This window comes from Rhinoderma darwinii, chromosome 4, assembly GCF_050947455.1.
Source record: "Rhinoderma darwinii isolate aRhiDar2 chromosome 4, aRhiDar2.hap1, whole genome shotgun sequence".
NCBI lineage: Eukaryota > Metazoa > Chordata > Amphibia > Anura > Rhinodermatidae > Rhinoderma > Rhinoderma darwinii.
Window position 1 is genome coordinate 73327055 of NC_134690.1, and position 12066 is coordinate 73339120.

The 12066-nt window shown below is 42.3% G+C and overlaps 1 protein-coding gene and 1 long non-coding RNA gene across 3 annotated transcripts in view; one reads left to right on the top strand and one right to left on the bottom strand.

The window, feature by feature from the left end:
• EPHB1 (EPH receptor B1) overlaps positions 1-12066 on the bottom strand; it is a 257459-nt gene that overhangs the window by 116404 nt on the left and 128989 nt on the right. The gene's annotated exons all lie outside the window — the stretch shown is intronic.
• Positions 1-12066, top strand: part of LOC142759232 (uncharacterized) — a 28869-nt gene that overhangs the window by 5073 nt on the left and 11730 nt on the right. The window contains exons 4-5 of the long non-coding RNA XR_012883109.1: positions 362-535; positions 2157-2263. This is a non-coding gene — a long non-coding RNA (uncharacterized LOC142759232). The remainder of the gene's footprint in view (positions 1-361; positions 536-2156; positions 2264-12066) is intronic.

Sequence of the window (12066 nt, forward strand, 5' to 3'; positions counted from 1 at the left end):
CTTATACTCTTATCATTTGCAACAAAGGGTTCATTGTTCATCGTTTTTTTTCTTTAAATGGAAAAGTAATTTAAATTCTCCTACATGTTCAGTTAGTGATGCAACCTGAAATACGTAAAACCTCCGCTAATATTAAGACTTGTGTTAAAGGCAGTTCATTGTCTAGGTTATTTATATAGTGTCAGAGCCAACATTGCTTTACAATGAGCTCTTTCATTCTTTTTACAAGTCCTATCCCCAAAGGTGTATACAAACTTCAAGTTGTACAAAATCATAATACGGCACACGTAGACTTTTATGGGGTCTTACTGTAACTCTATATGACTTTCATATAGTGTTTGTTTCTATTGGATTTATACAGGGGAAAAAAATCGTAGCTTGTACCATCGGATGCCGTATTATGGCGCTATTCCCCCAGAGTAGTATTGGTTTTAGGTGTAAATAATCCTGTAATACAGCACAGCATGGAGAACAATGAAGAAAAAGCCAATGAACCCCTTACCACAGACCCCAAAGTCCAGCACAGGATTGTGAGGTGAAGTTGGAAAAAAAAACTCTGCTATGAACAAGATTAATATAGGATACAAATGCAATAATGTATTTTAACCATAAAGCAGCTTTTTAACTTATAATAATAATTTTCAGATATTGGGTTTATAATGATTCGGTGTGCGTAAGCCCTTAAAGGGTTATCTCAAGATCAGCTTTTAGCATCTATCTACGGGATAGGTGATAAATGTCTGATTTCTGAGGGCCCCACCAATCACTAGAACGGGGGTCCTGAGACCCCCTGTTACTGCTCACTACACGACCGCAGTGAGGAGAAGTTTGAGTGGAGCGACGGTCATACATGTGTGCTGCTACTCTATTCAATGACTGATGGAGACAGCCAAGTACAGCGGTATAGACATTGAATGGAGCGGCGGGTGGCGCGAGGTTGCAGTGAGGACCACATGAGACTCGGAACCCCCGTTCTAGTAATTGGTAGGGGTCTTAGAAGAAAGACCTGCAGCGATCAGGCTTTTATCACCTATCCTGTAGATAGGTTATGAATATTGATCTTGGGATAACCCCTTTAATGTCGCCTTAGTTCAGGCCATGTGGACGCCATCTGAGGGGTACAGTAGCGGTCAATGCATTATATAGACTGAAGCACTGACGGTAACTGAATTGCAGGAATGTCCACTGACTTTATTAGTACTAGCAGATATCATCATACAAGACATAGAATTATTAATACACATAGCTCTTGAATTATCTACTTTGATAAGAAGGAAAAAAAAAAAAGGTCAACAGAAATCTAGAAAAAAAGAACGACTATCCGGGCTAAATATCAGCATGCATGTATGCTATACATAGACATGATGAGCACTGGAGGCTATACAAATCTCATATACACTAATAGCATGAACACATTGACTTTCAATGTAAATGTGGACGTTGGGGGATATTTATTTCTTTTTCTAGATAAGGCTTCGTTCACATCTGCGTCGGGACTCCGTTCATGGGCTCCATCAGGGAAGCCCATGAACGGAATCCAAACTGTGACCACAGGTTTCCGTTTGTATCACCATTGATTTCAATGGTAACGGATCCAGTGCAAATGGTTTCCGTTTGCCACCGTTGTGTAAGGGTTCCATCGTTTTGACTTGATTGATTCTGTCAAAACGACGGAACCCTTACACAACGATGACAAACGGAAACCATTTGCACCGGATCCGTCACTATTGAAATCAATGGTGATGCAAACGGAAACCTATGATTTCCGTTTGTTTCAGTTTGGATTCCGTTCATGGGTTCCCCTGACGGAAAGCTCCGACGGAACACATGAACAGAGTCCTGACACAGATGTGAAGCCTAATACATCGAAACACTATCATGCATTGTCCTCTTTGTCACAACTCTTTAGTCTTGTGAAACTTGTCAACTCCTATCTTTATAATGACCAATATATGTTACTAACTAACTATATGACGTTATATATGATGTTCTATAAAGCAAAAGGTCTCAGTCTAAAAATTATTATCCGACAGTCATTCTAATGCTGTACATTCACATTTCATGGTCATTTGGTACAAGGAATAGGATATAATCAAATAAATTCATAAAGTTTGTTGACCATTGTGATTGGATAATTTCTTAACATATCTTCATAGCGGTTGGAGTTCTGCTTTCTGATACGGAGCTCCAAAACCTGGAGGAGCTAAAAAAAAACAAAACAAGGAAAGAGCCGTGTTCAGTGCCTGCTGCCCTTTCTATAAAGGTATTGAAAATCGAACAGTAATCCTTGGTCTTGGCCGCTTATATGGGCTACTGGACCACTGACCATGGGGCCCAGAAGCAGTTATTACATTAATGCTTTTTCTATTTTTGATTCATTATTTTCTTTAACATCAATATGTGAACGTTTCATGCAGCCCACATTAAAAAAGCAATAAAAGCATGAAATGTTTGATGTATTTTTCATGCTTTGAACAAATGCATCAAAGTGAACATAGCCGAACCGCAGCTACAAGCCGACATATTGTTGACAACATCACATTTTCTAAGGAACAAAAAAAAATTACAATCGAAAGTGTTTTTCATTTTTAGGCATGTGCATCAATGTAGGTGGCAGATGATATTATGTGAGAGCTGAATGGAAACACGTGCATTACACTTATGTCCAATCCCTCCCAGTCCTTTTAGACATGTCTCGCTGATGTGTCTTTCTAATGTAATGGCATCAATTGACTACTGTCACATGAAAAAGGGATGTACTCAATCCAAACCCTACTGTAAAGCCATTCATTCCAGGCAAACACTGGATATGGACATAAGGATGTATACTAACTAGTGTGGCTATGCCAAGCTGATGGCAGGGCGTCATGCTGCTGGAAGGCTCCATGATCGGGTCCGTTAAATCACGGTCTACATGCTTATCGTAAAAAAAAAAAAGAAGAATAATTCAGTGCCACTCTTTGAAAACAACAGCCGACATTACATTCAGTAAACATTGGCGGTCCTCCAAAGTTAGCAACCAGACTTGATGCAGGTTACGGATGTAGTTAATAGAGGTTGGTCCTCCCCCCCAAAATCATCTCATCATGCCCTAACAGGACATTGGAAAAGATGTAACTTTTTTTTCACTGTATTGAAACGTGACGTTGAGAGTCTATGGGCGACATATGTCACTGTATGGCATATAGTTACATACATCAAGGCTCTAAATTTGGAGAATAAGGGGATTTTACCGGCGTACATGCCGAATATAGCGCCAAAATATTCCGGAGCACTGTACAGAGATTGTCAGCACTAAGGCCCCATGCACACGACCGTGTCCGTAATCACGGCCCGCTATTGGGGGCACGGCCAGCCGCCGACGGCTAAAAGTAGGATAAGCTACATAATTCCTGATACGGTTCTACAGCACGGACAGATATCCGTAGCGATACGGAAAGATGTCTGCGGCCAATAGAACTAGGCGGGTCCGTAATTGTGGACCGTATTGCGATCAGCAATTACGGAGATTTTTTACGGTCATGTGAATGGGGTCTAACAGTCAAAACTGGTGCTCACAATCTAAATTAATCTATCAGTATGTCTTTGGTACGCTCGTTTCCCCCTGACGCCCTTTTGCGACACTTGGGCCAAATTCCCACCGCCTTGTTTGCTAACATTGTAGTTTCTTTGTAGAGGAAGTCCTAAGTCTAACCAGCGTTGGGCCCCCTCTCTGCAAGGGCCCTATAACAGCTGCATGGTCTGCCTCTATTGTACACATGCCTTTGCTTTAAAGTTAAATAGGCTCTGTCACCCCATTATAAGTGTCCTATCTTGTACATAATGTGATCGGCGCTGTAATGTAGATTACAGCAGTGGTTTTTATTTAGAAAAACGATAATTTTTGACGGAGTTATGACCTATATTAGCTTTATGCTAATGAGTTTCTCAATGGACAACTGGGCATGTTTTACTATATGACCAAGTGGGCGTTGTACAGAGGAGTGTATGACGCTGACCAATCAGTGACCAACCAGCGTCATACACTTCTCTCCATCTGTCGATTGAGAAACTCATTAGCATAAAGCTAATATAGGTCATAACTCCGTAAAAAATGATTGTTTTTCTAAATAAATAAAAAAAGCTGTAATCTACATTACAGTGCCGATCACATCATGTACAAGATAGGGCACTTATAATGTGGTGACAGAGCCTCTTTAAGCACTGACTTTTGCTCCACTTTAAATGATATAGTATGGAATTACATAAATTACATTTCTAGAATATATTACTAGTGAAATAGTTCCCTTTACAAGCAGGAAAGATCTAATAATATGATGCAGGGCTTTGGGGTATGTCAGATTGTCTATGCTGGCTCTGGGATTTCTCATTAGACATTGCCATTTGTGGCAGCCTGTATCCTGTCAATGAACAGACTAGAAGAGAAGCCATGAAGACCAAAGGGTTCATGCACACGCCATTGTTTTCTTCAGTGTCCTATCCGTTTTTATTGCGGATAGCATACTGAACCATTCATTTCTATGGGCCATGCACACATCCGTTTTTTGTGGATCCGTGCGTCCGTTCCACAAATAATAGAACAAGTCCTTGTCCGCATTTGCGTTCTGTCTGTTCTAGTATATCGGTCTGCAAGAAAAACGTACAGCACTCGGAAGCCACCAGGATCCATGTTTTGCAGTTCGCAAAACAGAAACGGTCGTGTGCATGATGCATTAAAGTTCCCATATTATGAAAAAGCTTCAGTGATTCTAAAAATAACATTATATTAATGAATTCTTCTTTATGATAATCCCTGAAGGCTAGAAGAACTTCACTATAAATCATGTATAGACAGCCTTTAGCTTTCCATCTATAATGGAACTGCAACTCTCAGCATGACATTTTAGGATGATACGCCATTCTGAAATGTGTACGTTTACGACAACACGCACCCCACCAGATCCTCAGAGAAATACTCCAAGTCACTTGCAATATCGTATGAGAGCACAATCTGCTTTGGTTTATAATCTGGCTAGATTAGACATCTAATTCTGTTACCATCTGCACTGGTCCTGAAGGTAGTCGCTGGTTTAACAGTTTTGGACAATATAAATAATGGTATGAGTTGGCATCGATCACGCTTGCACCTGTCAGATGTAGACTGGCACTATGTAATGCCCTTCTTCTTTCTGAATTGAGGAGACCGCATTAGCCGTATACAGTTACGTTTACCGCTGCTGACAATATACCTCTTATAAGGTCACGTGCAGTCTTTACACCACACAACCATGCTGTTTTAGTGTTACTATACACCAGTGCCAGCTGAAACCGCATCGTCGAGCCTTTTCCCCTTCATTTATTATTGTATATACATCTTCCATGATTTAGTTACGTCAGCAGCTCCCCCACCACCTCCATTCCCTTGTCCCATTGTGAAGTAGATAGTCCCTTCCCAGCTCCATCGGTAACCATGGTAATGGCTGCCGCCGCTGTTCAGCTGTCATCGCTGGATACAGCTACATGTGATTAAATGAAGGCCGCAGCCTGTCATCTTTTGTCCCAAGTTGATGGTATATCACACATAATAAAGACTGGGACAGAGTGACAGGTGATGCTCTCATAGGTTTAACCGCTTAAATGCTGGAGCCATAAATAATGCATGATATAGCTTCCAATACAAAGGACATTAGGCAGAAACATGTCAGAAAGAAAACGCACAGCAGAGAGCGGATAATAAAGGGGGCAATATATTTGTATTCACAGACACAATGAAAAGACATTGCAATATTGCACGTGTATTTGTTCTAAACAGCCCCAGAATTAGGAAGAATATAGTAAGGCATGTTGGTAAAGCGATTTCCTGCCCTCAAAAAGATTGTCATTACATAGAAGTCATCCTCTGCTTTCACCATTACATAGAAGTCATCCTCTGCTTTCACCATTACATAGAAGTCATCCTCTTCTTTCACCATTACATATAAGTCATCCTCTTCTTTCACCATTACATAGAAGTCATCCTCTGCTTTCACCATTACATAGAAGTCATCCTCTGCTTTCACCATTACATAGAAGTCATCCTCTGCTTTCACCATTACATAGAAGTCATCCTCTGCTTTCACCATTACATAGAAGTCATCCTCTGCTTTCACCATTACATAGAAGTCATCCTCTGCTTTCACCATTACATAGAAGTCATCCTCTGCTTTCACCATTACATAGAAGTCATCCTCTTCTTTCACCATTACATAGAAGTCATCCTCTGCTTTCACCATTACATAGAAGTCATCCTCTGCTTTCACCATTACATATAAGTCATCCTCTTCTTTCACCATTACATAGAAGTCATCCTCTGCTTTCACCATTACATAGAAGTCATCCTCTGCTTTCACCATTACATAGAAGTCATCCTCTGCTTTCACCATTACATAGAAGTCATCCTCTGCTTTCACCATTACATAGAAGTCATCCTCTTCTTTCACCATTACATAGAAGTCATCCTCTTCTTTCACCATTACATAGAAGTCATCCTCTGCTTTCACCATTACATAGAAGTCATCCTCTGCTTTCACCATTACATAGAAGTCATCCTCTGCTTTCACCATTACATAGAAGTCATCCTCTGCTTTCACCATTACATAGAAGTCATCCTCTTCTTTCACCATTACATAGAAGTCATCCTCTGCTTTCACCATTACATAGAAGTCATCCTCTGCTTTCACCATTACATAGAAGTCATCCTCTTCTTTCACCATTACATAGAAGTCATCCTCTGCTTTCACCATTACATAGAAGTCATCCTCTGCTTTCACCATTACATAGAAGTCATCCTCTGCTTTCACCATTACATAGAAGTCATCCTCTGCTTTCACCATTACATAGAAGTCATCCTCTGCTTTCACCATTACATAGAAGTCATCCTCTGCTTTCACCATTACATATAAGTCATCCTCTTCTTTCACCATTACATAGAAGTCATCCTCTGCTTTCACCATTACATAGAAGTCATCCTCTGCTTTCACCATTACATAGAAGTCATCCTCTGCTTTCACCATTACATAGAAGTCATCCTCTGCTTTCACCATTACATAGAAGTCATCCTCTTCTTTCACCATTACATAGAAGTCATCCTCTTCTTTCACCATTACATAGAAGTCATCCTCTGCTTTCACCATTACATAGAAGTCATCCTCTGCTTTCACCATTACATAGAAGTCATCCTCTGCTTTCACCATTACATAGAAGTCATCCTCTTCTTTCACCATTACATAGAAGTCATCCTCTGCTTTCACCATTACATAGAAGTCATCCTCTTCTTTCACCATTACATAGAAGTCATCCTCTGCTTTCACCATTACATAGAAGTCATCCTCTGCTTTCACCATTACATAGAAGTCATCCTCTGCTTTCACCATTACATAGAAGTCATCCTCTGCTTTCACCATTACATAGAAGTCATCCTCTGCTTTCACCATTACATAGAAGTCATCCTCTTCTTTCACCATTACATAGAAGTCATGCTCTGCTTTCACCATTACATAGAAGTCATCCTCTGCTTTCACCATTACATAGAAGTCATCCATTTTCTGTCAATTTGCTAAAAAAAACTATGTAGTAGTCTCTTAGTGAAACTTGTTTCTTGAAAGCTGCGTGACAACAACCCATATGGCGGATATGGATGCCGCTATTGCTCAAAATGGGATGTCACCCTGCAGACTATTAACTAGTTATGCAGTAATACAACCCAGCCTCCAGTATATGTGTGTATATATATATATATATATATATATATATATACATATATATATATATATATATATATATATATATATATATATATATATATATATATATATATATTTATCTATCATAGTTGCCAACATTTGACATTTTCTTCCAGGGACACTTAGGGTGTGGCGTCTTTGGTAGGTGTTTCTTATGGGGGCGTAGCTTATCTGATGGGGCGTGGCTTTCCTGAATTTCTGCATACATATAAAAGAAACAAACATTTCTAATTTGGCTGACAACTATTTTGGTAGCCAGTATCTCTCTCTGGTTTTCCGGTTGTATACAGGCAGGCAATGTCTCACTTTATCACTAGGGCTAGGCAATATGTGCTTACCACTACTGGTAGTGTAAAAAACCCAGCGTAGATAGTGCCACACTCAGTGCCCCTTGTAGATTGTGCGCCACACTGCCCCCAGTAGATACTGCCACACACTGCTCCTTGTAGTTATTGCCACGCACTGCGTCCTGTAGATAATTCCACAGTGCCCCTGTAGATTGTGCCACATGGCCCTCCTGTAGATAGTGCCACACAGCCCCCTGTAGATAGAGCTGCACAGCCCCCCCTCCGTAGATAGAGCCACACAGCCCCCCTGTAGATAGAGCCACACAGCCCCCAGTAGATAGAGCCACACAGCTCCTCTGTAGATAGAGCCACACAGCCCCCTGTACATAGAGCCACACAGCCCCCTTGTAGATCGTGCCACACAGCCCCTCTGTAGATAGAGCCACACAGCTCCCTGTAATAGAGCCACACAGCCCCCTGTAGATATAGCCACACAGCCCCCTGTAGATATAGCCACACAGCCCCCTGTAGATATAGCCACACAGCCCTCCCTGTAGATGATGCCACACAGCCCCCATAGATGATGCCACAAAGCCTCCCTGTAGATGATGCCACACAGCCCCCCTGTACTTTATGCCACACAGCCCCCCTGTAGATGATGCTATACAGCCCCCCTGTAGATGCCACGCTTTGGCCAGGGATACCTCTGCTGGAGGAGCCCCTGACGTCACTGTCCATATACAGGGGCATCAGGGGATCTTCCTGGACCGGAATATGATGTCAGGGGCAACCCCAGAGCAGGAGTCCCGGACAAAGCGTTACAAGCACTCTGCCCGGGGGAGGTCATAGCGACATGTCAGAAGTTTTGATTGGAGGGGGTCTGAGCACTGAGACCCCCACCAATCACTAAAACGAAGCATCAGAAGCGCTCGTGTGAGCGCTGAAGCGCTTCGTTTCTGTTTGGCTTCTCTCGGAAAGCCGACGTATCGGTGTACGAGCTTAATAGAAAGTCCATGAGTCTGTAGCGACGCATACCTCTTTTCTCCGTCCAGGCTGGCCTCCCGGGATGACGTCTCATTCCATGGGACTGCTGCAGCCAATCACAGGCTGCAGTGGTCACATGGACTGCAGCGTCATCACAGGAGGCCGGGCTGCACGAAGAACGGGTCGCTATGATAATGCCCGGGGTAGTAAGTATTATCTTTTTTTTTTTACCAGCAATGTTTCCGCATCGGAGATTCTACCCGAAAATCTGCAAAATCAGTTTGTCGGGCAGAATTCCCTGCGGGTTATGCTGCATACTTTGTATCTACGAGTCCTCTAATAGACCAGTCGCACCCTTGGTAAAACTTAGAGTACAATTTTAATAGCATTAGCTTACGATACTGCAGACAGATAAAAATTTGAGTCCAATCTTTCTTTTACGATAGGCAAATGGTTAAATATCGCGCCATTCTAATCAGCGAAGTCATGTTAGTAGACCTTGGGGGAGGAGAGTTTCATTAGAAGCCTAGATGTGTTTCTAAATGCCATTCTAATCCTAATTGCCCTCCTAGGCTTGAAAGGAATGATCTGCGGCCGTGCTCCCCTGATTATGGTGCTCTTTCGCTCTCTGATGCCCTCTGTCTCCGGAGAAGCTTGTTTAATCTCTGCAGGGGTCCCTGTGTTACTGTCACCAGCCCTGGCAAACAAAGCTCCTCATATAAAAGCATCAGATAGAACTTTTGTATGAAGCTGGGGAGATTTAACTTCTACCTTGACCTCTTCCTGGTGCCATATTGTTCATTTTAGAAAAACATGTTATTTAAGCCACACAATGTCCTGACGTTCAAACATGTTCTTCAGATACAATATAATATAAAAGATTCCTGGCTTGATATTACAAATAGTCGTTCAGACTATTCAGGCCAGATATAGCAGAGCTAAATTTGTAATTTAACTCTTTAGGGCTGTATGTACTAAGGCACGATGGATAATTGGCATAGCCCTACTTTGACTACCATTTGGAAAGCCCTGTAGACAAATCGAGTTAATGTGCAGTTATCTGTATTTTAGAAAATAGCTCGCAGAGGAAGAGACGGAGAAAGGTTAAGATGCTGCATATATAAAAGTGAAGAATTAATGTGATGTGTGACATACATTGGATGGATCTGTCAATTGTTAAATACATGAGTGCCAAGTAGTCATTACCATTGCATGAATAGCAATAAAAATGGGTCATTCGAGGTTCGGTCATATAACGATTTCATTTCTTAGCAAATGTTAACCCTTTATTTTTCACATGGGCAAGGAAAGTGCACAACCTTCATTAAACCTTCCTTTTAACGTAAAGATACACTAAGGGCGGGTTCACACATGGCGGAATTTCACTTAAATTCCGCTGCGGACACTCCGCAGCGTTAATCCGCAGCGGAGCCGTTTCTCCATTGACTTTCACTTTAATTTAGCAGTGTTCGTTTACACGATGCGTACAATTCCGCTGCGGAGCATAGGCTGCGGAGCGGAATGTGGTGTCCGCAGCATGCTCTGTCTGTTGCGGAGCAGTGGCGGACTGGTTGCGGACTCATGGCGGAATTTCTCCATTGACTTCAATGGAGATTCTAAGTTCCGCAATGAAGTCCGCAGCTGTCATGCACATGTTATGTGTGGTGCGGAGCGTATTGGTTTTTTAACATGACATTTCTTCATTCTGGCTGGACCTATGTATTTCTAGGTCTACAGCCAGACTGAGGAAGTCAATGGGGCTCCCGTAATGACGGGAGCGTTGCTAGGAGACGTCAGTAAATAGTCACTGTCCAGGGTGCTGAAAGAGTTAAGCGATCGGCAGTAACTGTTTCTGCACCCGGGACAGTGACTACCGATCCCAATATACATGTATCTGTAAAAAAAAATGCAGTTCGTACTTACCGAGAACTCCCTGCGTCTGTCTCCAGTCCGGCCTCCCAGGATGACGTTTCAGTCTAAGTGACGGCTGCAGCCAATCACAGGCCAAGCACAGGCTGCAGCGGTCACATGGACTGGCGCGTCATCCAGGGAGGTCGGGCTGGATGCCGAAGGAGGGACGCGTCATAAAGACAACGGGCGGTAAGTATGAATTTCTTTTACTTTCACTAGGGAAAGTGCTGTCCCTTCTCTCTATCCTGCACTGATAGGGAGAAGGGAAGCACTTTTCCCGCAGTCCGCAGCAGCTAGTCCGCATCAATTTTCTGAACATTTTGTGCAGATCCGCAGCCGTAATCCGCAACCCGGATTAGGTGCGGCATTGATGCGGACAGTTGCGGAGGAATTCTGCCATGTGTGGTCATGCCCTAAAGGTCTTTCTTATGTCGTTTTGCTGTTTAGGTGAATGCAATGTATTGCTCCCTGTTATCAGCTATTTTCCAGCTAAAGAGATGCTGATGAAAGTCTTCTTCTATGGGATGACAGACCGAAATCCCTGACCCATAATCACTATGTCCAGAAATATTTACATATATATGCGTGTAAATGTTAATGGCAGCTCTTTTAGAACATTTACTACGTTGTGATAATGTTCCTTTAACTATCCCATTACTACAGTAACTGGTAGTCAGTACATAAAGGTAAGGTGACCCCTCTGCATCTTCTCTAAGTGGGAACGTGTCAAAAGAAGGCCATCTTGACACATGGATATGGATAATAAAGAATGTGATTGAGAGGATGTTAGTAGAAAGTCATTACTCCTCTATATAAGAAAGTAAAATGCAGATGTAGCAGGGCTGAGTTTGTAATGTGGCCTAACTCGTGATATCCTTAGGTGTTATCAGTAGGTTTCCATAGGACACTATATAATCTTAAAGGGGTTGTTCACTTTGAGCAACCAATGTTGACAAGTTCATCGTAAGGGGAATCCGTTTGCTGCTTCTCCCTTAACTAGTGGTCCTTCAGAGCAATTTCGGCAGTTGTTTTCTGGTCTGGTTAATAAGGGGCATCTCAATCTGGGTACCCACTCTAATACCTCCGTCTCTCCTGAGGCCATATGGAAAAAGGTTGCCCAAAGT